The 27,736-nt window shown below is 42.4% G+C and overlaps 1 protein-coding gene and 1 long non-coding RNA gene across 6 annotated transcripts in view; both read left to right on the top strand.

Annotated features, from left to right (window-relative positions):
• Positions 1-27,736, top strand: part of FAM19A2 (family with sequence similarity 19 member A2, C-C motif chemokine like) — a 441,285-nt gene that overhangs the window by 350,082 nt on the left and 63,467 nt on the right. The gene's annotated exons all lie outside the window — the stretch shown is intronic.
• LOC109295677 overlaps positions 15,601-27,736 on the top strand; it is a 21,924-nt gene continuing 9,788 nt past the window's right edge. The window contains exons 1-2 of the long non-coding RNA XR_002096813.1: positions 15,601-15,611; positions 18,192-18,195. This is a non-coding gene — a long non-coding RNA (uncharacterized LOC109295677). The remainder of the gene's footprint in view (positions 15,612-18,191; positions 18,196-27,736) is intronic.

The raw sequence follows: 27,736 nt of genomic DNA, 5'->3' as shown, positions 1-27,736 counted from the left end.
TTTTGTTTGTAGTGCTAGCCAGCATAGCACTGCCGAGCCTAAAGGATACTGCAGGTTTTTCTTCCCAAGGTGGAGAACCTTGTATTTTTCAGTGTTAAACACCATCAGGTTCTCATCCGCCTATTTGCTGAGCCTGTCCAGGTCAGCCTGGATCACCCTGCTGTCCTCAGGTGTGGACGCTTTACCCCAGAGTTTGTTGTCATCAGTGAACTTGGTCAGTCTGCTTCTGATGCCAATGTCCACATCATTAATGAAGATGTTGCATAGTATAGGCCCAAGGACAGCACTTTGAGGGACCCCACTGGTCACAGCGCACTACGATGATTGACTTCTGTCAACCACCACCCTCTGGGTGTTACCATGGAGCCAGCCCCAGCCAGGGGATTGCGGTGAGGCCGAGGCCACAGTTAGCCAGTTTTGATTTAGGCATAACTTTGCCTATTTTCTACCATGGATATTTCCCATGTTTCTGGGCTTTGCTCATTGTCATGCCCACCCCCCCCATTCTGCTACATGTGTCAAGATATTGTTAAGCTTTCCCAGAGGTATTGGACTACAGCCAAGACTAAGACTGTGACTAGAGCATGCCTATACTCCTGCTGGGACCAAATACAAAGGTTCCTGGCTAGAAGGTTCTTGCTTAGGGTCAAACTGATTGCCATATTGGGGGTCAGGAAGGAATTTTACACCATGGTCAGGTTGGTATGGACGGTGGGGATTTTTGTCTTCCTCTGTAGTGTAGGGTGTGGCCCTCTGCCAGGGATTTCTTGAGCATATATTGACAACATTTCATAAAGCAGGATGTTGACTGCTGTGGTTCCTCTCTTTGACCTGTGGCAGGTTAAGGTGTTATGTTTGTGTTGTGTCAGGGTTGATGGTAGGCTTATGTAGAATTCAGATTAGAGTTTTTACTCTGTGGTTTGGATAGGGATGATCCTGCCCCAGCCAGTGGATTGGACTAGATGACCTCTGGAGGTCTCCTCCAGCCCTACTTCCTTATGATTCTCTTTATGATTCTGTGACTCTAATGAGAGTTGGGCTCTGCTCACACAGCTGCTTTCTGAGGCCTATTTACTCTCCACAGAATCTTTCAAAACAGAAACAAAATGCTCACAATGTTTTCCCAAGACTGAACATTTGTTCACATGCTATAGAAAAGAGCTTGGAAAACAGCACCACCTAGTGACATCTCTCATAACAATAGAAACATGACAGGGCTTGATCCTGCAAACATTTGTTAGATGTTTACTTAGCAGTATTGTTGAAGTCAGATCCTAACCCTCCTTCTTCTCCCCGTTTCATGGGACTCTTTAGCTTGGAAAAGCGCAGGCTCAGGGGTGATCTGATGGCCACCTATAAGTTCATCAGGGGTGACCACCAGGATCTGGGGGAACGTTTGTTCACCAGAGCGCCCCAAGGGATGACGAGGCTGAACGGTCATAAACTACTGCGAGACCATTTCAGGCTGGATGTAAGGAAGAATTTCTTTACTGTCCGAGCCCCCAAGGTTTGGAACAGCCTGCCATCAGAGGTGGTTCAAGCATCTACATTGAACACCTTCAAGAGCAAATTGGATGCTTATCTTGCTGGGACCCCAGCTGACTTCCTGCCCTTTGGGTGGGGTCTGGACTCAATGATCTTCTGAGGTCCCTTCCAGCCCAAATGTCTATGAAATCTATGAAATCTATGCCACTCCTGAAATCAGTAGAAGACTTGGCTTGAGAATAGACAGTGGTGACATGTAGGGAGTGCACGGGGTGCGTGTGTACCTCCTCAGAGTGCTGGTGCACCTCCTGTCAGCCAGCGTTCCTGGGCAGGGGGGGCAGGTGAGAGTGCTGGTGCTCCCCCTGAGAGCACTGGCCAGGAAGTGGGGGTTCTCCCAGAAGCACCAGAACTCTCCCAGAAGTGTCAGCAGTGCACCCAGAAGTGCCAGCAGCGTGCCACTGCCACTTGCTTGTCAGCAGGATCATGGGATTGGCTGAAGGAGAGCCCCCCAGTACATGTGATCAGACGTGGGGGACCCCCCCAGTCAGTGGGATCGACTGTGGGGGGACCTCCTCTGGTCAATGATTGGCCACTGGGGGGACAAGTGCTTCTTCTGACTCAGGAGGCACTAGTCACCCATGACAACAGAGCTCAGATTCATTTAGATCCACCTGCTGTGTCCTTCAAAAAAAGCACCTATAGTGACCGCTCTTTATTGTGTTGTTATTTATACAAAACTGTGTAAGTAAATTGAAATTGGTAACAAGACAAAGACAGATGGATGGTATGTGTAAGTAAGGATGTACACTTTAGAAATCTTACTTGTGTTATCTGCAAGCCTTTCAAATATGCATATGGAAACTAACACAAAAAAGTAGTGTGGTCCATACAGTGGTATGAGCACTGGACAGATATTCAGAACACTTGGCTTCCTTTCCAGATTCTGCTTATTGACCTGCTGTGTGACCTCGGGCAAAATACTTCACTTCTCTCTCCATCTGTTTTCCTTCCAAACTTTTACATTTTTTTCTGTTTAGATTTCATGACAGGGACTGTGAGCTCATACAGTATACAGATGGGAACTTCCTTTTTAGTGGGAATCTTCAGATGGTATCATAGTACAAATACTAATATATGTTTTCAGAATTTGAATTAGAAATGTGAAGGCATAGTTCCATGGTACATTTTTTGTGTGTTTATTCACCCAGTTACAGCAATTTTCTTAAATGTATATGACTCGCATATTTTATGGAAAATTGAGCAATGAGGTAAATGAACAGGGACTTTTTAAAGTCACCTCTGTTTATATAGGTCCAAATTCTGCCCTTGTCATTTTCAGTCTCTAAAACCTGCATGTATAACTGATAAACAGGGATCTGGATTTTTGGTTTGCTGTGGAAAAATGTGAATTTTTTCCTTTAAAGGATAAAATTGCAGGTTTCTCTTTTAAGGAGAAAAATGCAAGAAACTTGCAGGTTCCTGCCTGCAAGGGGCTGCTTAGGGCTGGGGGGAGTAGGATGCAGGGGGCACCCCATGCATTTGCATATGGCAGCTGGGCAGCAGTAAAGAGCAGCTTCCTCCAAGTAAGTCTATGAGGGTAGAGAGGGGGAGCAGGAACAGGTGACACATTGCGTGGGGAAGGCACAGACCATGCATCGGAGAGGCAGGGGGGGCAAAGCCATGTGTCGGGGGGCATGTGTGCCTCAAAACCCTGCTGTGCATGCAGAAAATGGGGAGGGCATGTGCCTCCACCACCCTGCCATGTTGCCTGTGCTCCTCTGCCCCCTTGCCACATTGTCTGTGACCCCCATGAGTCACCTGTACCCACACACCCACCCTTCCCCACATACCACCTTCCATCCTCACACACTGGGGTGCTGGGGTCAAGAGTGAGGTGCAGTGCCAGGGCTGGGAGGCTGTGGTTCAGGAGTGAGGGGCACCGGCAGGGCCAGGGGCCTGTGGGCTGGGAGTGTGGGGAGCTGGTGGGTGCAAGGTGCAGTGGGCTCTAATGTGTGATCCACAGAATCACCCTTTCTACAACGCACTGGTTCCTGTGTCCATGAGCCCTGCAGCTGATGTAGACTGTGGGGCTTGCAACGGGTAGTGGTGAGAATGCTGCCACTACTGTGAATTTGTGAGGTTCTCAGTGCCCTGGCTGTGAGTGCCACACCTCACGAAGCTCTCAGTGATGGCAGCATTCTCCCCACTGCATGCCTCGCAGTTAGTGAGGCTCACAGTGGGGGCAGCACAGGGAACCCTGCCACTAAATGCAAGCTTTGTTAGCTGTGGGGCTGGCAGTGGGTGAAGAGCCACAGAGGAGCACTTGACCACACATTCAGTTAATGGCATGATTAGAACAAGCTACAACTTTATTCCACATTTTTTGTGGAATAACTTTGTAGCTTGTTGCTTGTTTTACCATGCCATTAAATGGGTGAATACATAACTGTATCACAATTTAAGGCATGATTAACTGGTAGAGAGGACCTTAGACATTGGTCCTCATATTTATAAAACCCTTCTGAAATGCGATCACTCCCTGCTAAGGAGTAACAGGCTGTATACTGTATGTATTCGTATTTTTGTGATGTGATTTTTTTTCTCTTCCTTACAAACACTAATTATCCCAGGCAGAGACATAAATGCTAACCCTGCAGTATTTTGTTATAAAACAATTTGCTGGTAAAGCAGCAGTAAACTCCTGGAGTCTGAAAATTCTCTCTCTCACTGCATATTTAGTTTCTGATCCCCTGTGCCTTTACTTCATTTTACAATTCTCTGCTAAATGCCAGTACACCTTGTGGTCACATTTTTCTTAAGATTTCACTGACTTGCAGGTCCTGAGATAAGATTCCTACCATGTCTGTGCATTTGACCAGACAAAGCACTTCATGCGTGGTATTTTGACTAATACTACATTATGTCCCTTGATGCACTAGTTTTTTGGAAGGGTGAATAAAGGAGAGAGGCAACGCTCCATGCTCTTTCCCTTTTCTTATTTTCTTTTCTACTGCAATGGCATGGTACTGTGACAATTTTTGGTATCAAGGTTGATTGAAGAATGGTAGGATCACTGGAAGGCTCAATTGATCCAGCCCCTGCACAGACACAGGATGCATAGTTCTTAAACTATTTCAGATAGATGCCAATCCAGTCTCTTCAAAATCTTTTCTGGAAGGAAATTCCACAACTTTACTTAGCAGCTTGCTCCATTGTCCTCTTGTTCTTAAATTTTGGAAGGTTTTCCTGAGAGATGATCTAAATCTTCTTTGCAGCAGTTTAAACTTATTGTCATGTGTCTTGCCCTTTATGGTGAGGGAGAATATTTCTCCATCTGCTTAATGGCAGGTTTTCAAATATTTTGAAAACTGCTGTCCTGTGTCCCCTTAATGTCCTTTTGTTGAAATTCTTTGCTTGAAGTTATTCAATCAAATTCATATCCAGCTAATGGAAATTCTGCCTAGCCTCATATTTTTCCAATTTATGGCTAAGGTATGTGGGATTTATGCTTGGTTCCTTTTAGAACCACAAATTTCAGAATCTCTAGAACCTTTAGCCAAGAGAATTACTGAACACACATTTAGTCCCATCTGGCCTGGGACTCTAGAGCTAGAGCCATATTTGTTCTGTACTTTTGTAGGTACACACAGAACACTGTAGATAGTTAGCTACAAAACCATCAATGTCTGATGTTCCTCTAGTAAAAAGGGTTGTATATAAATGGTCTGATGTGCCTCTAGTCCTATGGTTGTATATAAGTGGCAAAATATTCTAGTACTTATTCACAATATGTTTTTAGACACCACAGGACATCTCCTAATTAGCAAATTGGTCATGGTGTGCACTTGTTCAAAATAGTGTGCCATAGTTTGGCTCTTAATATTTTCTTTGCTTCCTAAATTTGCAGTATTACTATAGAGCTTGGTCTCCCCCTTCTCCTTATGTACCCTGCAGTACAAACAATTATTTTAAATATACATTACTGACATCTATTCTAAGTATTTCTTTGCTGCTAGCAATGTCTATGGTACGTTTAAGACCAACTTACTAGCAATGTATTTAGATATTGGTTGGCTAGGGAGACAGTGTTCTAAATTCTTGTTTTTAATTAACCTAAAAAGCTTCTGTCTGGTTGTAACAGGATGCTTCCTAGTGGCCACCTTAATCCTGCCTGACTCCCACTCCCAGGGTTTTGCCCTGCTTCCCTACCTTGATGTTAAAGATGATGAGGGGATGCTGCCCTCAGAGGCTGGTGAGTTCTGGCTACTCTCTCCCTCTATATTAAGTCCTTCTCTTGGACTCAACGTTGCCCACCTAATTGGCTTCTAGCCCTGCTGCCCACAGTCTCTCAACTTTAGGGCTCTGACCCCATCATCCACAGTCTCTCAGCCTTGGGGTTCCAACCCTGCTGGCCCTAATCACTGTAAGAGCTAAATTCATGGACTCTGTCCTGCCCTACAGCTATATCCATGCCTTGCAGATGTCACTCTGTCCACAGTCTGGTCTTCTTTAGAGGTCTTCCCTTATCCTCCCCTTTTTCTGGCTCTAGGCTTCCAGCCCTGGCCTACTGGTTTGGTCCAGCTTTCTCAGTCTCAGCCCTCTCTATATTTTAGATCTCCAGGCCCCTTGGCCCCATCTGTCTCCAGGCCCCTTTGGTCTGTCTTGCACCTCATCCCAGCCACCTGTCATTCCTTACCCAGGACAAGAATGCTCTTGCTTCAGCTTAGCCCCCTGGCATCCCCAACCAAGAGCAAGGCTGCTCTCCTTGCATACCAGGTCCTGGCCCTTTTAATGAGGTTAGCCTCCTGAACCATCTGACTATGCAAGGCTGCTGTGTCCTGCCTTTAAAGAATTTGGGCTTCTGTCCCACGCAGCCCATTGGGTCTCAGCCCCTGAAAGGGCTCGATACTGGGTGCTCTTGTGGCACCCTTGTGGCTTCCTCTGAGCCATGTCTTGCCCTCTGGTGTTACTCTGTGCCAGTTATAGATAAACCCTTCTGGGTCTCCCTGTGTTCCTGACCACCTCCTACCCTTTGACTGCTGAGTCTATAGTAGGTCCTTGGGCACCTAGTTGGTTGTATTCCCCTCTGGTATCTCTATGGCCAATGACAGTCCTACTTGCAGTGAAAGCCAGGGTCAAACTGACCCCTCTGGCTAAGCCAGGCTTACAATAGGCTGGGGCTCCACCTTGTCTGGTCACATGGCTCAGGCCTCAGCCTGCTCTCAGGTGTTGCAGTTTAAGCCCTGAGCCACAGGACTGCTATCTCCCTTGTTTTTCTTTAACCCCTTGTGGGGTTCCCTGGCTGCATACGGCTTAGCAGCTGGCCCCTACTTAGCCACCTACTGAACTGCCGCCCTGTAATGCTGGTTCCCTATCTCTCAGGTAGGAGGGATCAGGGGCCCCTGCTACACTGGGCCTCTGCACCTTAAAGCACCATCAGAATCTGTATATTTGTATGTGGTCAGTGGCCTAGAACCACAAAATAATAGCTTATTTTGTGACAGTCTCTAAAAGAAGTCTTAACCTAGTTTAGCCTACTGAGACATTCTCAGCTTGAAAGTGTCTATGTATAGGACTTTGGAAAGGAAAAGGTTACAAAAAAAAACAACAAAAAAATCAAACAAACAATTAGGATTAGCAGAGCTCTAGAAAGGAGGGAGGAGACTCCCTAACTCCCTGAAAAAGTATGCCTGTACTATTCTTTATAATTTTCTAATTTTTTAATAGGCTTTTTTAGGTTTGGAACATTTGTGCAGCTCTCACTATCTGATGATTTTAATAAAACACATTTATGTATTTGTAGTAATGCTCACAAGTTTAAAGCTTCTGACTTTAAGTAAAAATTGGCAATGAAATTGTTTCCACCAAATGCCTTTATTATTTAGGGTTTCTTTTAGGAATAAGTGCAATGTCCAGGCAACTTTCTAGAAACATTTGAAAATAAATCTTAGACATTTGGGGGACTTAAGCATGTGCAGTGAGGCTGTTCTGGCGTGCTGTAATTACCATACCTGAGCAGACTCCAGGGTCACATATATCAGCATCCCTGTGCTGAAAAATTGTGGAAAGGGTGGTTTGCCAAGCTTTAGTTAAAGCACCCCCTGCTGCCATTTTTCAGTGTGTGGATACTGATACGTGTGACACTCCAGGCGCTTTAATTAGAGTGACTTTTGAAGCTGCTCTAATTAAAGTGCCCCTGCCACTTCCAGATCATGTGTATAAACCCCCCTGAATAATATCTTTTGGGGTCCTTGAGCAAAGAGATCCTTGATTGCACTGCCCTTGTGAGTTTCCTTCTACAAAGTATTTTTCACTTTTCCTTGGCCTGTTGATTTTTTTTTTTTTCAATTTCCTTGAAGAATAGCTAGTTTTCTTCCCTGGCCATTCAGGTTCAGTTCTTAGATTCTGTCTAGATACTTATTGATTCATCATGCCTGTGGCTTAGAAACTTGCTATTTATATAGAATCAATAATGCAGAGGGAAGTTTGTAGCAGGGGAGATCATTCTAAAAGAGGGGATTTCACAGGACTAGACATGTGCCTTGTTAGCCATTTTTTTTCTAAAGGCCTAAGTTAAGTTCGTCCCCTGACTCTGCACTTCAAAGAGTTTGCCTGGGGCTCTACAGAAAGAAGCTGAAACTTAAAATTAAGATCTTTCTTTCAGAGGGTGTGCTGGCTTCTGGAACATTCTACAAAGTTTCTCCTAATAGTGGTGGTAAATTCTCCTAACAGTGTTGGTACAGTAGAGACTTCCTGAAAAGAAAGAGTTGTTTAGAAAATAAACAAACACACAAACAAGTATATCAATAAATAAAAGATATAATGTAGTTTGCATTAAACCAGGTATGCTTATGCATATGTGCATTTTGTGGGGAGGATATTGAAAGATGGAGTTAATATATGGGGTTCTGGTTTGATTGACAAATCTTCTGGGTGCATCTACACAAGATGCTTTACTGCTTGTTAGACTAATCTAATGTGCAGTAGAGAGTCACCATCTACATGTGCACAGCAATTGCCATGTAGTAAATTAGTCTAATGTACCATTTTCTTGTACCTGTAGATACAGGTACTAGAAATTGGTGTATTAAACTAAAGTGCTGATGCTTACGTGTAGATGCCAACTGGGAGCAAATTGCTCCTACTCAGCCTAGACAGCACAGGGGCCACAGGGGGTGAGAAGAGCTGTCTTGACTCGGTGGGACACTGCCTGTAAGCCATGTGGAGATTGGGACCCATCCTGATCACCATAGGACAGGTAGAACTGTCCTGGATTTTGGGTCCTGATCTCCATGTAGCTGGGAGGCAGTGGCCTGACAGCCAGAACAGCTGTTCCTTGCCCAATGGAGATGGAGACTAGCCCCCATGCCCCCTGCCTACCTGAGGCTGGCACCTGGGGAGCCTAGATCTCCCCCTGGCTGTTCCTCTAGACTGACTTGCTCCTTTCAGGAGCAAATTTAATCCTGACAGGCACATGTTCATGTGTGTGAGAGGGTAAAGTTTAATATACCCAAATTTTCTGTGCAGAAAATTCAGGTGCATTAGTTGTACATGTAGATGCACCCATTGAAGAGGAAAATGTAGAATAAAGCTGTAAAATGGAATATAACCTACAGTAATATGTGTTATAGAAATAGAGAAACTTAAGAAAACATACTCAACATTAGTTCAGGTAAACAGGCTATCCAGAAAATAACAACAAAAACAAGAACAACCTGAACGATTTTTAAAGAAGTGGAAATGTAGTACTTGAGAGGTTTAAGCCTGGGGGGAATTTGAATGATATTTCAAATTATGATACCATATTTTGAATTAGATAGTCTTCTTTTTAGTATAATACCCAGAACCCTATTTCTAGGTACATGATGGGAGTGTAATATCAATTCTCAGACGGAGAGCAAAATATTTTGCCATACCAGGGAAGTTTGTACAGCAATATTGTCACAAGTACAGCACGACCTCATGTAACACCATTAGCAATGAAAAAGAATGTTTCTGAATTGTTCATATTCTATATCTATATACATGGACTGATCCAGGATTTTGAAAAGCTGGGTGAAGATGGTGTGGCACATCATCACCTTTAACACAACACATTTTCCTAGATACAAATTTTAGAAAGGTGCTAAGTGGCTAGCAATATATTATTCAATTTAGAATTAAAGTAAAAACAAATATAACTATTGGAATGTGCACTAATTTGTTAGATTATATATGAAGTTTAAAAAAGCCACAAGATGGTAGACCAAAAATAGTTAAGTAGTCAAGAGCTATTGTTTCATTAATCCTACAGTCATTATAGATTAAAAGTACATCTCATATTCAGACTCATAAAACAAAATCTAACCTTCTTGAGCATTTCAACAGTGCTTCTAGTACTTCACTGTCAGTAATTTCTACACCTGTATTAATATTACCACACCTGAGTTAAGGTTTTTAGCTTGAGCTAAAAATAATCTGTGAAATAGAAGAGAAACATTACCAGGAATGGCTAAGAGACAGCAAATTTCAGAAGAAAGGATCTTTTTAAATAGTGGAATATTAAGATCATTAAAAAGGCTAGAGGGTCATTAGTACCTGTGGAGTAGAGAGAGATTAGTAGGTAACAGGAGGTGATAATGAGCCATGAAGTCAATTGACTCTCAGCAGCTGCCTGAATAGAAATGCTGCTGCCCTTCCCAGCAGTTGGTTTTAAAGTTTGGGTGGAGGAGGTATCAGAGGAATGTGTAATAGCACCACTCCACCCCCCTGTATCTGCCCCGTCTATATAACATACTCTGGTTTAATCAGCACATTGGTGTTACAGTGAACATCCTGCCCATTCAAACAAGAGGTGTTCATGGCTATCCTTAAATAATACTGGTAATCTTGCAAGTTACTATCCTTAGCTTAGTCTTCCTTTTTTGAGAAGAGAGTAAGAAAGTTATAAAGGGCACAAACCTTCAGGTTCCTTGATTTCTCTTAGTTTTGCTCTTATCTAGTTTGTAGCACAAGTACTGCAATAATTGCACTTGCTGGAGACCTTCAAGTAAAGAACAAAGGTAAGGTGCCTGTATTGACTCTTTCAGTTCTGTCAGCAACATTTGACTCCACTGACCACAAAAGTTCATTTATCCATTGTAGCTCCTCATCGAGTTAAACATTACATCCCTCCCCTTCCCCCCCCCCATATTAACAGTTTCCAGAAGATATTTTGGGGCCATTACTCATCTACCTATTGAGAAGTTTTGTTTTGGGTTCTATGGTGTTTTATAAAGGGTGTGTTAAGCTTCACCATTCCTGTTTTACAAATAGGGGAGCTAAAACAGAGAAATTAAGGCCCAAATCCACAAAGGTAATTGGGTGGCTAAACTCAATTGGGGGAAAATCCATATTCATATATTAGCTATCTATATAGGACTTAACATAGATTCATAGAAAATTAGGGTTGGAAGGGATATCAGGAGTTCATCTAGTCCAACCCCCTGCTCAAAGCAGGACCATCCCCAACTAGATCATTCCAGCCAGGCTTTGTTTATCCGGGTCTTAAAAACTTCCAAGGATGGAGATTCCATAACCTCTCTAGTTAACTTATTCCAGTGTTTTACTGACCTCCTAGTGAGAAAGCGTTTCTTAATATCCAACCTAAACCTCCCTTGCTGCAACTTGAGAGCATTGCTCCTTGTTCTGTCATCGCTGACAACATTCCAGCTCCATCCTCTTTGGAATTACCCTTCAGGTAATTAAAGGCTGATATCAAATCCCCCGGAGTCTTCTCTTCTGCAGACTAAATGAGCCCAGTTCCCTCAGCCTCTCCTCAGAAGGCATGTTCCCCATCCCACTAACCATTTGCATTGCCCTCAGCTAAACTGTGTCCAACTTGTCCACATCCTGTCTATATGGGACGAAGGAGGGGGCAAAATTGGATGAAGTACTCCAGATGTGGCCTCACCAGTGCAGAATAGAGAGGAATAATTACTTTCCCTCATCTGCTGGCAACGTTCCTACTAATGCAGCTCAGTATTCTGTTAGCCTTCTTTGCAACAAAGGCACACTGCTTACTCGTATCCAGCTTATTATCCACTGTAACCCCCAGATCATTTTCTGCAGAGCTGATGCTTAGCCAGTTGGTTCCAAGCCTATCCCTTTGCACTTCTCCTGATTGAACCTCATGAGATTTCTTTTGGCCCAATCCTCCAATTTGTTTAGGTCACTCTGCATCCTAACTCTACCCTCCAGCATATCTAATATATCCCCCAGCTTGGTGTCATCTGTGAATTTATTGAGGGTGCATTCCATCCCCTCTCCTAAATTTTTAATGAAGATACTGAACAAAACTGGCCCCAAGGCAACCCATGGGGCACTCCATTTGATACAGGCTGCCAACTAGACCTCAAGCCATTGATTGCTGTCTGTTGAGCTCGACAATCCAGGCAGCTTTATATCCACCAGACAGTCCATTCATCCAACCCATACTTCCTCAGCTAGCTTGCAAGAATGTTTCTGGAGGCCCTTATCAAAAACGTTGCAAAAATCCAGGTATATCATGTCCACTGCTTTTCCCACATCCACAGACCTGGTCATTTTATCGTGGAAATCAATCAGGATGGTCAGGCATGACTTGCCCTTGGTTGATCCATGGTGATTGTTCCTAATCACTTTCTTCTCCTCCAAGTACTTAGAAATGGATTCCTTGAGCATCTGCTCCATGATTTTTCTGGGGACTGAGGTGAAGATGACTGGTCTGTAATTTCCTGGATCCTCTTTCTTCCCTTTCTTAACTATGGGCATTATATTTGCTCATTTTCTATTGTCCAGGACCTCTCCCAATCGCCATGGATATTCAAAGATAATGGCTAATGGCTCTGCAATCACATCAGCCAACTCCCTCAGCACCCTCGGACGCACAGTATTCAGCCCCATGGACTTGTACACATCCAGCTTTTCTAAATAGTTCCATACCTGTTCTTTTGCCATTGTTGGCTGCTCACCTCCTCCCCAAACTGTGCTGCCACGTGCAGTACTCTTGGAGCTAAACTTCCCTGTGAAGACTGAGGTACGAGAAAAGCAAAACATTGAGTACTTCAGCCTCTTCCTCATCATGTGTTACTAGGTTGCCTCCCTCGTTCAGTAATGGACCCCGCTTTCCCTGATCTTACTCTTGTTACTGACATACTTGTAGAAACCCTTCTTGTTACCTTTCACATCCCTCGCTAGCTGCCACTCCAATTTTATGCCAAATTCAGCTGCCTAAATCACACAAAGCAAAACAAAATTAGTTGTGCTATAGTGGCTCAAAAAACTCAGGTGCTCAAATTCATTTGGTGACCATAGTTTGAACTGTAATGAAGTTTTAATGAAAATTAATGAAGGCTTCTGTGCACGCTTGGTACCTGGCTCTTGTCTAAATTCCATGATCCAGGTAGGAGGCAGAATGATGCTTGAACTCTACCTAAATCCCCAGAAGGGTCTGATAAGAAGGAGTGCCCAAACTAACCAGTAGATACTTTCACTCAAACACAGAACAGGAGAAGAAATAGGAGAGGAAGTGGCTGCTGGTAGTATTCTGATAATTAATTTTAGGATGATTTCTCTTTTTATCCAATGACTAAAGTAAAAACATATAAACATCCTAAAGGGTTCCCTTTCCCACCCTCCAGTTGCAAAAACTAAGCATTTGCACACATGCAGTGAGTCTGCTCTGATGCACTGGAAATCCAGTGCATTAGAGTAGACTTGATTAATCGAGTCTGCTGGAGCACATAAATTGACATGCCCAGTGCTACATCAGGTACAGGTGTATAAGCGGTGCAGCATGTGCCAGCGCTGAGAAAATGGTGGGTGGTGCGCTTTGAATTAAAACACATTTGATATTCTTTAGCTCAAAGTGCAGTACTGCCATTTCTCAGTTCTGACATGTGCTGCACCGCTTATATACCTCCACCTGATGCAGGGCCAGGCATTTTTAATTAGTGAGGCTCGCTAATTAAAAGCACCCTGTGCTGTGTTGGGAGCACATGTAAAAATGCCCTGAGTTTCTGTTAAGCTTTCTCTTTGCTTTTGTTCTGGTCCTATGACTCCTAAATTCTTGGCTGCATGCTGGCCAGCTTTAACAGGAGCAGAGGAAAGTAACGGCATTGTGAGTTTAGTACATAGCATAGTATTTAGGACATCTTGGGGGATGTGGCTTTGAATGGCCTCAGAGGGTCCAGAATCCAAGTCTCTGTTTTTCTGGATGAGTGCTTTGAACAGTAGGTAAGCACCATATTTCTTTGCATGCCACACACCCCCAAGTAAGACATGCAACATGTTTCTCGAAGGCAGAATATAGAAAAAAATCTTGTTCCACAGTCATGGCTGACTTTGTGACATAAAGTAAGTCCTCCTTAAAAAAACAGACTGTCCAAGAAGTATGGCATCTCAGGAGACAGTCTGGGTGAGGCAGCAGGAACGCTGTAGTGTACAGGACAGCAAAACAACAACAAAGCTAGATCCTTGCAATGGAGCAAGCTACAGTGCTCAGCCAGTAGCTGGCTAAGTAGCAGCTCTGCTGAAAAGGACCTGAGAGTTACAGTGGGCAATAAGTTGAATGTAAGTCAATAGTGTGCCCTTGTTGTGAAAGCTAACGACATACGTGGCTGCATTAGTAGGAGCATTGCCAGCAGATCAAGGGAAGTGATTTTCCCCCTCTATTTGGCACTGCTGGGGCCACATCTGGAGTACTGTTGCCAGTTTTGGGACCCCTGCTACACAAAGGATGTGGACAAATTGGAGAGAGTCCAGTAGAAGGCAACAAAAATCGTGAGGAGGCTGGAGCACATAACTTCTGAGGAGAGTCTGTGAGAACTAGGCTTATTTAGTCTGCAGAAGAAAGACATGCCCCCCTGAGTAAGGCGGCACCAGTTGCCCATGGCAGACCATGCCATGGGAACAGCAGCGAGGGCCTTTTTAAATCTGTAAATCAGGTAAGAATCTCTCCCTCCCTCCTTCCCCCCACATGCTGGGTGTCCTCTCCCTTCCTCTCTCTGCTCAGCAGCAACTCTTATTCATCCCCTCCCCAGCCCACATATGCTGCTTTCCCTACTGCCTCTGGCTGACCCAGAGGTGAGGGAAGACCCAGAGTCACTCCTGTCCCAGTCAAGTCAGGCTGTGTGGGGACTAGTGCCCAGCTGCAGACAGTGGCAGTGGTGGCAGGAGGTTTTTTCTTCTCCCTGAGTCTGCTTCTGGGTTGGCGAGGAACACTCAGGGGTATCAGGCAGGGAAGGGGAACCCACCTGCCATGGCTAAGCCCAGCTCCTTCCACAGTCTGTCTGGAGCTCTCCCTGCCCCTGGGACAGCTAGACACAGTGGGAACAGCAGTAGTAGTGGGCAGGACACAAAGAGGAATTGGGGGGAGGGAACATGCCACTGAGCATGGGGGAGATGGAAGGGAAGTGTGGTGCTGAGACAGGGCAGGGATTCTTACCTGGTTTGGGGACTTAAAAAAGGCCCTGGCTGCTTCTCTTATGACATGGTCCAGAAGGGGGGTGAGCCTGCAGCACTGCACCCCCTCTAGCTTCACCCCAAAAGCTATATGTCCATTTCAGGAGACCCCAATTGCCCTTTACTAATCCTCAGTTACTCTTACCATTGTGGTAGCTGAGATTCACTGAAGTACTTGAATAACAGTCTCTAAATATAGAAGTATTAGGTAGCTGGAAGCAGGATATTCTAAGTGACTTTTTATTCTGGAATTTAACTTCTGTCTCATTTAGGACAGCCTAGCTGCATCCAGATGAGTGTGGCTGTTTGTTTTGCCAGGGGCAGTAGCAGTGGCACGCTTTGTGCTGCTGCTGCTTGTCCCTGGGGAATGCCCATGCCATGTGCGCTTTGGTGTGCAGCAGGTTACCCTGGGGTGGGGTAGGAGAGGCTGGGGCCAGCAACTGTGCTGACCCCAGCAGCCTTATTTAGAGTTCTGGGGGCCTTGGTGAGCTGTGGCAGCAGCACTCTTGCAGCTGGGAGCCTGGCAGGCAGCTGGAGTGTGGCTCCAGACAGCCAGGCTCTGGATTTGGGCAGTGAATGCTGCTGCCACATATGCCACACCACTTTTTTCTGGCATGAGTTTTGGTGTGGCAAAGTAGCAGTGCAGGGTGCAGTGCTGCAAACAGGTCTGAGGTGCCACATACTACATGTCTGCACTCGTCTGGATGATGTTAATACAGACTCTTTTCTCCATTCATGTTGAGGCAATAATTTTTGAAGTGTGGACCAATTGGAGCAGAATCTTTTGTGCGAGCTCCTGATTCAGTATTTTGTATTTGGCTGGGTACAGACATTTAAAAAGGTGGAGGTGGAACTGATCTAAGTTATGTGGTTTTCTGTGAGTAGCGTAGTTTAGATCATTAGCAAACAGAACACCCATTTGCCCTTTGGTGGGGTGGGGGGGGGCAAAATTGAGATGAGCTTCTGCCATTTTTAAACCAGTCTGTGTGTGCTGCACTTCTGTTCTGTTACAGGTATGGATCTGTTTTGTGTTCTGAACTCCTGTTCTGTTATGGGTATAGACTGGTTTCTGATCACTTATACCGGTAAACAAGTAACATCTATGTTTGGCTTTTGTGCTGTTGGCCACATGCCCTGAATCAGTGCAGGTCACATTTATGAAATAAAATACAATAAAAAGAAATATCTATTTAGGAAATATGTAAAAGATATTTCTCAGAAATTGTGTAAATAAATGTATAAACTGTGAGCTGTCTGCTGTAGTACTGAAGACAAGAAAAACAGACTTTTTCTCTCTGTCATATCTTGAAGTCTGTTCGGAAACGTGCTGTTGCTTCTTGCTGAGCTGAGATTTTTGGCATAGGGCCCATCAAGTGTGTTTGTGTGTGTGTGTGTGTGTGTGTGTGTGTGTGTGTGCGCGCAAGCGAGAGAGATAGAGAATAAAGTCTGTCTGTCAAATGTTCTTTTCAATGCTTGAGAGCTGGATTGGTCTTTTCCTGTGAAATCATATAATTAGTAATCTTGAATCTCAGTCTGTCGGAATATCAGTTAATTTGCAGAATGTCTTCACACTTTATTGTATCATTTGCTTTAAATGTTTGGTAATAACTGTGGAAGCAATTGTCCTTTTACCCCTTGCAGTCTTTATAAACTGCTCTCATTATGGGCTCAGTTGCACATCTTGTGCACAGCCCTGTGTGGTGGGTAGTGTCAAGCTGCACCATCCTCAAGGAAGTACAGATTAGTTAATTTGATTAGATTAGTTACAAGAAGCAAAACATCTTCTCCATGAGGGGAACTATACAAACCATGTTTCACTGCTTTAAGGGATACAGCATTGTATAGTTGGTCACTTCTGCTACTTAACACAGAAGAAAATAACAGGACCCTGGCTACACCTCTTCCCACCCCATTCCACTGTATTTCTCTAGCCTGAACACTTCGAGATACTTTTGAGCAGGTTTGACTTCTTCCAGGTGCATCAGACGTAAATCTGCTGTCTTTAGGGTTTTACAAATGTGAAAAGGCTCCTTCCTCTTTATCCAGTAATGACGTAAATAATCACCCCCACAACCCTTGCCTCTGAGCTGTACATAGGTCATTCTTATATAATAAGCTATGGTGTCAGGCAGTGTTGTCTTCAGACACCCTGTTAACTCCATGCAGGATTCTTCCCATACCAGGTGCAGTATAACTTAGTTGGAATAGCACTTTGTAGACTAGTCTAATACTATGTAGACAGTAGTTTGATGGTCTGGAAAATACACATTTTTTAAACTGCAGATGACTTACAAAGACAACTCTGTATCTCTATTCAAACAGGGAGTCATTGAAAATAACTAAAACTGTCTTGAATGAGAATTTTCTCTACTTGTAGAATTTCTGTCTTTAGTTATAGTTTCGTAGTGGATCCTCATCTGTCATAAAAACAAAGAGAAGATTGTTTGAGTTGGCTTACCAGTGCCAAAGAACTGATTGAATAAAATTAGCCTGAGTAAGGCCCGGAGGATAAAGTCAGATGGCTGAAAACTCCAGGTCCAAGAGTTTCTACATGAAGTGCTCCATCTGTGGTTTTATGTTTTGTAAAGATTGTGTGCCCAGATGGGGCCAAGCCAGTTTGCTGTGATATTCCAACAAGTGTTTTTCTCACTTCACTGTGGTGACTCAATATTGTGGTCCATTTCGGTACATAGATGGTGCTCTGGAAATATGTAAGGCTTGATTTCACTGGGTCATTAGTGAGCTGCTCTCTGGGGACTGTTTACATTATAGTTTTCCTTGATTTTTTTCCAAGGGTTGGGGGGGGAACGTCTTGCCGCACAGATGGCTACAACTGGTGCCTGGCAGACAAACTGACGGATGAGATTCTTCTCTGGCACCAGGCAGCTAAGCCAGCTTGGCAATGTGATTATGTCAGACCATTATTTTGTTCTGTTTTTAAAGGCTACTGGAGAAGTTGTTGGTGCACTGTATCATATGAGCTCTGCTTGCCATCCTTCATCCAAGTGGACTAAGTGGGTTAATTGCATGGTAGAGGCAGCTCTTCAAGCATAGTTGGGCTAACATCTGTAGGATAAACACTTATCAAGAATTACTCTTATGGTTTTTGCACCACTCTCCATGGAAACTGTAAGCTGCCTCCAAGAAGAAAGGTAGTGGTGCCCTGCTAGAGATATGTAGGTTCTACTGTGTATACATTACTTGCCTTTGCTTATGGGTACCAGTTAAAAAGGTATCCAAATAAGCCAAGTATTTTCTCCTTTGTTTTTCTTGAAGATTCACATGAGTACATGTCCCATGAAGCAAGAACATATATCATCTTAAGGGACTGTGAGGAAAAAAAGATGGTGCTGTATATTAAAGTCACTAAAAGTAAGCAACTCATTGTAAATATAAGTAGAGTACTTGAATACTTTACCTGTGATGGACTTCTCTGCTTCATGACAATGATAAGAAACATAGAAACCTAGCACAACTTGCAGATTCATTGCAGGGGCATGATAGTAGTTTTAATATATTTGAAAGGCTGCCATAAAGAAAAGAGAGGACAACTGTTCTCCCTCACTGAAGAGGGAAGGGCATGACGTGATAGTTTAAATCACAGTAAAGATGATACTGCATGAACAACTTGCTTACTCTTAGAACAATAAGGTAGTGGAATAGATTGTCCAAAGAAATTGTGGAATCTCCTTCACTGGAGGTTTTCAAGAGGAGACTGGATAATCATTGAACAGGGATGTTTATGAATAGCATTTTTGCATTTGTACAAGGTCTTAGACCCGATGACTCTTGCAATCCCTTGTGACCCTATGATTTTTATAATCTTTTCAGTTTTCCAGAAGGCCAGTTTTAAAACCTTATGTCTCTAGGAGGAAAGTATGTGTTCTTGGAACATAAGACTGACAGAAACCCTGTGGATCAGTCAGTATCCCCTTGGATCAGTCCCCTTTATTCACATTATCCCAGTTATCCAGTGACTCTTAAATAGTGTCCATTCCAAACCCTCACACAGTTGCAAGGCAAAAAACCAGGAAAACTAGGAGCACACTTTAAGTGAAAGCAGGGAAAACAAGGTCACTCCATCACAGGGTGCTGTGATGTACAGGAACAAGAAAGGATTTTGTACTTGATGGCATTTCTTACATCAAGTATTATGGAGGTTTCCAGCAGTCTCTTTTGTAGCAGTTGGCCTGTCATGCTAGACAATTTTGATTGACCATTTTGATTCAGTGCAGTAATTCTTATGTTCCATTTCTTACAATATTTTTTAATATGTACCACTCTAGGGTTGTTAATCAAACTTTTTAATGTGAGAGGTTACCTTGAGAGTCTGTGTAAATTTCTTAGCTTGCTATTTTTGGTTGCATGATCTTAGAAACAAGGTTTTCTAAGACTTATGTAAATGTTATTTGTTCCTCCCCTTCCTATGTTGTTTTCTTTTCTAAATGCTTGGTAATGCTAATGGATTCAATTTATTAGGTGCACTGGAGTAACACTCTAAACAAATACTGGCACCATGAAGAATCAAGATGATTTTATCCTATCTTTCAACCCTCTTAATTCCCAGTTCTGGGGCTGTTTGAGACCCATTTTAGCCTACTAAAAGCAGTCTAATTTATACCAGCTTGTGATTGCCAGGGATCCTGTTTTCCGTGTTAAAAAAATCCAAAATTCTCTGATTAAAACCCCCCAAATCCCTGTTTTTCCACAATTAAAATAAACGCCACCATATATGTGTGTGTATCAATAGAACACAATGTTTTATTGATATTTTTTACAATTTAAAACACTTTTGAAGCCTACCAGTGCCTCAATCATTATAATAAAATAAATTCTAGATACTTATTTATTTTGGTGTTTGATTTTTTTTTATCATGAAAAATCAGAGCTCCCCCTGCCTCCCTTGCTCACCAGGACACGGGCCCAGTTGCAGCTTCCTGCCGCTGCTTTGTAGTGCTGAGTAGCCAAGGGAACCAATCGGAGTGCGAATAAAGCATTACAGACAGAAAGACTAAGGCTTTTATAATATTATATTGTGTGTGTGTGTATGTTTGTGTATTAATAATATGTATGACTGAAGCAGCTGTTTTATTATATATGGGAAACATACAGAACATCTATGGGGAAAGTACCTGAATACTGTATATATTTACATATGGCATGCACCTTTCCCCCCAAAAATCAGTTGAGGAAATTGCAGTACGTGTTTTAAATGAAGTAATGTGGAAAGCAGAGAATATAATTCTGTGGGAGCCAAACAGTCCAACTCTGCTTCTTGAATTGGATGGGCACCACATCCTGCAGCTAGTGGGTTAACAGAACAGCCACAGGTCTTGCTCTTCTCCCCTCCTCCTACAATACAATACTTTTTCCAACATAGTATGGAATGGTGCACAGGGCAACACACAGTTAATTTATTTTTCTTACAGTTTCCATAGTGTTTCTATTTGTGTTATTTGGAAAATGATGCAGTTTGAGTGCTGTAACTATTTTGCTTCAAAAGATATTTCACTACCATGATATGCCTTATTGACACCATTGAGGACATGGAATTACAGTTTTGTGTAGAACTGATTTTTTTTCTCCCCATTTTATTGAAAAATCAGGAAAAGTAGTTTGTGTTGACTAAAATATTTTGTTCAATGCAAAATGGAACATGCACTTTTACATTTAGGCTTATGAACCATTTTTAAAACCTTTTAAAAATAGAGTCTTCAAATATAAAAATATTGGTCTGCAAAAAAAATGGGAAAAGTTTTTTGTTTTAAAAATGTTGAAACAAAATGTTTCTGTCTTCTGGGGTTTTTTTCCTTTTTTTCTTTTTTTTTTTGCTACTAAAGGTTGGCTGAATTTGACTTCAGTTTGCTAATATAACTAAACTTGCATAATATCCCTAATTTTTATACCACACACAGTAATGCAGAAAAACTCAAAACCCATTAGTTGTCACTCCAGATATTGTCACAAGCCACTTAAAGTCAACAACCTAAGCAATCTCTGCTGAATAAATATACCACTTGGTGTCACAATTATTGAATGATGTTCCAAGATTGTGTCAGTGAGCAGACAATCATTTGCAAAGTAATTTGGCTTGTTGGAGAAATATGTAAAGATATACAACAGCAAAAAATTATATGTTTTTTATAATTGTCAGATATGCTTGTCAGAGCCTTATTCAGCCCCTGAGATTTTAAGGTACTGCCAGATCCTGAATGTAGCTTGCCTAGGACTGTGCATCTTGTGATTGTGAAACATATTAAAAAGACACAAAAATTACTAAAAGGATCAAAGTGCTGAAGCTCATGTGTGATTCCATGGAAAGTGGGAGGAATGGGAGTTTCAGGTCCTTAAGCCCTCCCAGCTCTTTTGTGCCCCTTCTGTCTTCAATTCATTAGCATATATTTTTTAACATGGCATAACTTTTGTGGGCTTTACTTCATTTTTTATGTTAGACATTAAATAAATGTCACAATTGGACTTAATGTAACCTCAAAAAGAGAGTAAGGAACAAACAGCAGTCTCTTCAAATTTAGAACATGGCACTGCTATTTGTGAAATGACTGAAATGCAAGAAAACATCTTGGGGAAACGCAGGACAAAAATCAAATTCAGAATGAAAATAGTCTTTTATTGCTTAATGTCACCTTATGAACCACTTAATCAACATGTACCACTTCCTGGTGTACAGTGTTTGTTGTTGTCCAGGCCACTTAGTATCACAGGACTTTGTCAGTACTCGTGCAGTTGACCTGACCAGGGCTTGACTGCAAAGTCATTGCCCCAAAACTGAATTTTTCAAGAAATAAATGATTCATTGTAAAAATATGTAGCTCAAATGTGAAGTCCAAAGTTGCCTTATTCATAGATGTAGTGTCATAACTCTGGAGCAAATATTGCACCAATCTTTTCAGTCAACCTTCATAGAAACTGGGCTATCGTTATGTCCAAGGCTTATGCGGCTATTAGGGTGAACAGTCCAGTCGTAATCAGTGTTCTACATCTTTTCTTGTCAATGGAAAATTCAGATTGTGTCAGTAGCAGACTTTTCATTGATTGTAGTGAACTTCAGATCAGGCAATGAATGGGTATCTTCAGTAAAGTTGACTTCAGTATGAATGAATTGGTGTGTTTCCATAGCTTTGATTAATTCAAATACAATTTTCTCCTTTGCCACTTCCCTTGGGTGAGCATAACACAAAGAAGTTGAAATTAAGCATAGGAAAGAATTGTTGAGTACTTTTCTTTTTGCAAATCTTTATTTGTCTCTTAACAGAGGCGGTCTGGTTGGAAACCTTGGCTCAGCCACAGATTTGTGTTTTATTTTACATTGTGGCATAGCAGCTACTAGATTTTTTTTTATTAAATTGTCTATAAACCTATGAAACCAGAGGGGTTTATTTTGTAATTTTGCAGGGCTATTCATATCCTTCCTATCTAGAATGACACACTGAGACTGACGTGACATATTGAAATTGCTGAAATGTAGAGGAAAGATAACCTACATTTGTTTTCTCTGTCAATCAGTATGAACAAAGAAAACATTCTAGGTATGAAAAAAACCCCATTGCTTTCTCTGGTCACTTAATAATAACATGTCGATTTAGGGCCTGAGCTGGCAGACATTATAGTGAAAGTACTATTTTTGTTTATTTTCCTCCTATCAATAAAGAGTCAGACTTCTTTAGTCATTATGGGTGAAGAGTATTGAATAATCACTCAGTGAAAACTGAGCAAGAATGTGGCAGATTGGTAATTTGCTGAATATGGCATGGAAACCTCATTTCTCACACAAATAACTGCATTATAGTCCTTAGCATAACTATAATACCAACAGTTTGAAATAAATAGGAACTACTTATATGAGCAAAGGTTTGAAGTACAAGATCACCACAATAAGTCAAATAGGATGTTTTGCCCATTAGGAGTCAGGGAAGCCTGACTTCATTTTAGATACTGGAATGAAATTCCACAGAAAAAATGAAGTTTCTACTTCCCCCCACCTGCCCCCCAGTTTTGTTCATGTCACTTGCTGTTGCCTCTTATTTTAGCTAAGCTCTGATTCTATAATGAGCCTGCAAAATTTGTATACAAGCTGAGATTCATACACTGTGATCATTTTGCATTAAGCTGACGTACACTTCTAGGCAAGATTATATGGTCTCGAAGATAGGGATTGTCTTCTAGTCTGTGTCTAGACAGCAGGCATGTCTACACAAGATGTTTACTGTGCAGTTGACTAATTAATTGTGCAGTAAATGTTTTGGCATCTACACATATGCCTCTATTAGGGTGCACAAAACGAATAAACTCCATAGCAGGATAGTACTTATAAATACAAGTACTACCCTGCTGCAGAGTTTTTTCTCACACAGCAGTGCACATGTAAATGCTGCCTGAGCTGGCCATGTGCCTCAGCCAGCCACCTGCCAGCCTGGGATGTTCTAACTGGGCTCCACATGCTGCACATAAATAAACTCCAAAGCAATATACTCACGAGTTTTTTGCTTCTGGGTGCACATTCAAATGGCATATCTGGAAGCAAAGAACTTTGGAGTAATAAGCTCCAGAGTTTATTCACATGCATGAATCACATGTGTAGACATACCTAGCACCTAGCATAATGGGAGCCAGACTTGACTGGATCTTAAGATGTCTCTGTAATACAAATAAGTGGTGATAATAATAATGCAGAATGAAGTTCAGTAGGTCACCTGTTCTCATTTGTAATATTTGTGATTTGCATATTACATCTTCACAATGACATTTGCTAATCCAGAGTGTTAATGATGGACATAAAAAATCACCAAATGTATGTTTTTGCCATAAAATGCATGCATGGAAATCCTAATGATATCACTTTCATCTGACTTTTGTGAAAAACTAACTTTTCAAAGATAAATAACTTTCTTGCATGTGTAAGCAGGATTGTGTAGAAAGTATACTTATCTTTAAAGATCACTATTAAATAAATTGTTACCTAACCTTAGTTGCATGTACTTCTTTTACTGTAAAGGCAAATTAATTGTCATTCCGGGTACAGTTATTTCTGCTTTCCATACAGCACTTTAATGTTGCATAGTATTGTAATGTATTTCAGAATTCTTATATGTAATTACTAGAGAAACATTTCATGCTATGTATACGCACATACTGCAGGACCTGATTATGCAATACTCACTTACCTGGGTTATCATTCTTGTCTTCGATAAGGATTACTCACATTAGTAAAATTTGCAGGATTAATTCCTTATGCTAGACTTCTGAATCATGATTGTCTGAAGAATTCTACTAATGACATTCAGTTTCCAAAACATCTTTAGAAAAGCAAGGCATATGCTTTGAAGTCTATGCTATGAGAAGAGACAATCCCAAATATGAATCTCATAAAATATTATCTCAGTTTGGAATGGTTCAATGGTTTAATAAGGTTAATTTGTATTAGGTTGAGGGAAATCCTTTATCTACTGCATAGAAGCTTTCACTTCACATGAATGTGACAGATATTGTACTTACTGCACTGAAACTTAATTATTTGATAGCACAAGGCACTGAAATCCCTCCATTTCCTTGCAAGGAATATTCACAGTAAATTCTAGATGGTAAACAGAAACTAGAGGATAGTTGTCCTAGATTTTTATTGTGCTTAAGTGCTGTATTAATATTTTCTGAAGAGTTTTATTTTTGTTTACCCTCCCCACAAAATTAGACAAACTTCACTAAAGAGTCTGCAACACTAACAAGGGCATTTAATTAATTTTTAGCCCTAATCCAGTCTTCACATATTACAATGGCCTCTGAAATGCCTTTCCATTCCATTCATAAATTTAAATGACCGTTTCATTTAATTAGATTACTTTGGCATAAAAGTCTTAAAAATACCCCATTTTCTCTCTCTAATGACCACAAAGTGAGAAATTAGCTGCCTTTGAAAAGTTTTTGTTTCAGCACAATTTTTTTTCTCAAAGCATTTTACACCAAACTAAATCCACTAACTAGCTTGCATTTTAGATGACTATTGGTGCATGTAGGTGATGCTTTATTTCTGCTTAGAAGGTGTAATACGGAGTCTCTAGAGAGCCAGTCAAGCTGTGTAAAACTATTAAAGAGAAGAGTGAAGAGACAAACAAAATTTCAGAATCAATGAGACAAATCAGAATACAAATAAGGTCTTAAATCTAATGGAAAGAAAAATAAGCAGGAACACATTCACAACTTGTCACTAAATTTACTTTCCTTTATAGATTCAGTGTCAGATTTTCAGTGCATCTCATGTCAAGACCAGTAAAAGAATTTGTGTTAGAATGTGACAGTATGAAATGCATAATTACCTATTATAATAAAATTAACTTTTTTTTTCAGAAAGGGTATCTAATAGAATAAATATGCTATATAAGGATATATAGCATTATATAATATATATACTTAGTACTGTGGTATGATATATACTGTTGTATATAGTACTATACTTTATATAAGAAATATTATGTCCAGAAAAACAATATGATTGTTTGAACCAGTATTAACTCATTTAATTGTTTGCAAAGGGATTTAAATTAATTTTCACTCTAACTACTTTACGCTAAAAAGCCTACAAATATCTGCTCAAAAAAGGTAATTGGGTACTGGTATAACATAACTCACTAAATTTTCATAATGGTGCCTGTTGATTAATGTAAACAACATCTTCCTCCATTGATTTAAAAATATGTTAAAACTTGTAAAATAAATAAATGCATACTGAAGTGCAGTATTTCCAAAGTTGAAATCTCTTGAACTTCTGATTTGATGGATCAAATGTCAGTGTGCCACAATATGACTGACTCGGTTTGGATCAGTCACATGGTGTTAATTTCTTTGTAGCATGGATGATATGATAGAACATAATCTAACCTGACAGATAATATTGTGCTAAAACAGAAATTTAAAGAAACTGATCAAAATGTTCAAGAATTGTTCAGCTGGCTTTGCATTAGTGAAAAATCTATCCTTTCTTGAATGTTATATTGTGAACAGTAGCTTCTGTTTCTGTGCTTTAAGAGCCAGATTGTGAGATGCCCATAAGCAGCTGTGCATGGGCAGAGAGACAATGAAGTCATTATACAGGGACTGTTTACAATAGTTGTCCTTGCAGTCTTGAGGCAGATCCAGACAAGCATGCACATGCGATATGCAGTGTTGCAGACCCATCTGTGGTGCTGTACACCACACATGCTGCACATGCAGGTGTTCCCTACACTGCTAATTTGCAGCGCAGAGTTCTTTTTTGACATTGTCAAAAAAACCTGCGTCTAAAAAAAGTGGGGTGGTGCAGTGGTGGCAGTGTGTGCTGCCTGAAACTGGAACCTGGCTAGCCTGAGCCATGCTCCAGCTTCTGGCCAGGCTCCCCGCTGCTGGATTGCCACAGATACTGGCCCCAGACTTCCCTACCCAACCTGGGGCAATGTGCCATGCACAAAAGCATATGTGCACATATTGTACCACTGATGTTTGTCTCTGGGGAAATGCATGTTCCTACTCACGGGGGTTCACCCTAGGAACAGACATTCAGAATGCTGGAGCCTGAATTGATTCAACCTTTGCAGGTTAGCTTAACCTGGCTAGGCTGAACCAGTTTGTAACAGGACAAACATTCTCTCTGGACTGAAGAAATGCAGGCACATGCCTACAGTTTCTCAGTCCAGGTGCTGGGGGGCACTAGAGTGCACCCTTGGCTGCAGGAAAGCTGTGTTGGGCAGGGCATGGCCAGACCAGGCTGAACTGGCCAGGGCAGGGTTTAATTCCCCCCTATCACATTGGCAGGGACCCAAGCTGGGTCTTTTGGGTGCTCCCCCCTTACTGCTGCAGAAGTTGGGCACCATGGCTCTTGAGGAAGAGGGGGGCATGGAGGAGAGTTAGTCTCCCCTCTACCCCCACTGGCTGTTGGGTCTGCCCACTGTCACCACTGCGCTCGCTCCCTGCTATAGGCTCCTGCTATCTTGTCTGCCTCTGTCCTTGCCCCCTCCCAACAAAGGGGCCCTGCCTGGCTGTGCCTTTGCCCCACTGCTGCAGTGGGAGGGGGAAGGGCCCTTGCTGGGGACAGCAGCCCCGTCATAATGTTGGGGAGTGCAAGCCCTTCCTGGCAGGATGGAACATATGGTGTTGGACGCTGCCCCAAGCACAGACAAAATATGCCTGGCAGAATACGTTATCCAGCAGAATACGCCACCTCCTCCTGGGAGGGGGCTAGCTCCAAGCTCAGACCAAGTTTGCCCGCTGCTCAGTCTGCAGCCACCCCTTGGTCTGCACTTGGGGCCAGCCCCCTCCCAGCAGGGGGGTGCTTATTCCGCCGGATACTGTCCTGAATGCAGACCGAGCGACGGCTGTAGCAGGGCCAGGCAGACGCAGCTGTGGTGCCCCTGGGGGCAGAGTGGGGAACCCTGCTCCCTGGCCCCCCCAGTGGCCCTGCAGGCAGTGTCTGGCCCCTCCCCCACCCCTGCCCAGCCACTAGAGCAGTGACGGGGGAGCTACTGTGACTGAAACAGCAGCCCCAGTCCCCAGAGCCTCTTCCCGGTGGGGGCTGTGCTGCAGGGCTGACAGAGCTGCTGCAGAGTGCGACAGCACTGGGGGTGGGGCTTGCAGGGCTCTGGCCCTCTGAGAGCCAGTGCTGCCCTGTGCACCTCCCGCCCCCTCCCCCCCAATTCTGCCAGCCTGTAGCACAGCACCCTGCTGGGAAGGGGCTTGCACTGGCCAAAATTATGACAGGGGCTGCTGCCCCCAACAAAGGCCCTATCTCCTCCCGCTGCAGTGGCAG

This window comes from Gavialis gangeticus, unplaced genomic scaffold, assembly GCF_001723915.1.
Source record: "Gavialis gangeticus isolate Ggan-Ray unplaced genomic scaffold, GavGan_comp1, whole genome shotgun sequence".
NCBI classification, from domain to species: domain Eukaryota; kingdom Metazoa; phylum Chordata; order Crocodylia; family Gavialidae; genus Gavialis; species Gavialis gangeticus.
This window is presented reverse-complemented; position numbering and strand designations above follow the sequence as displayed.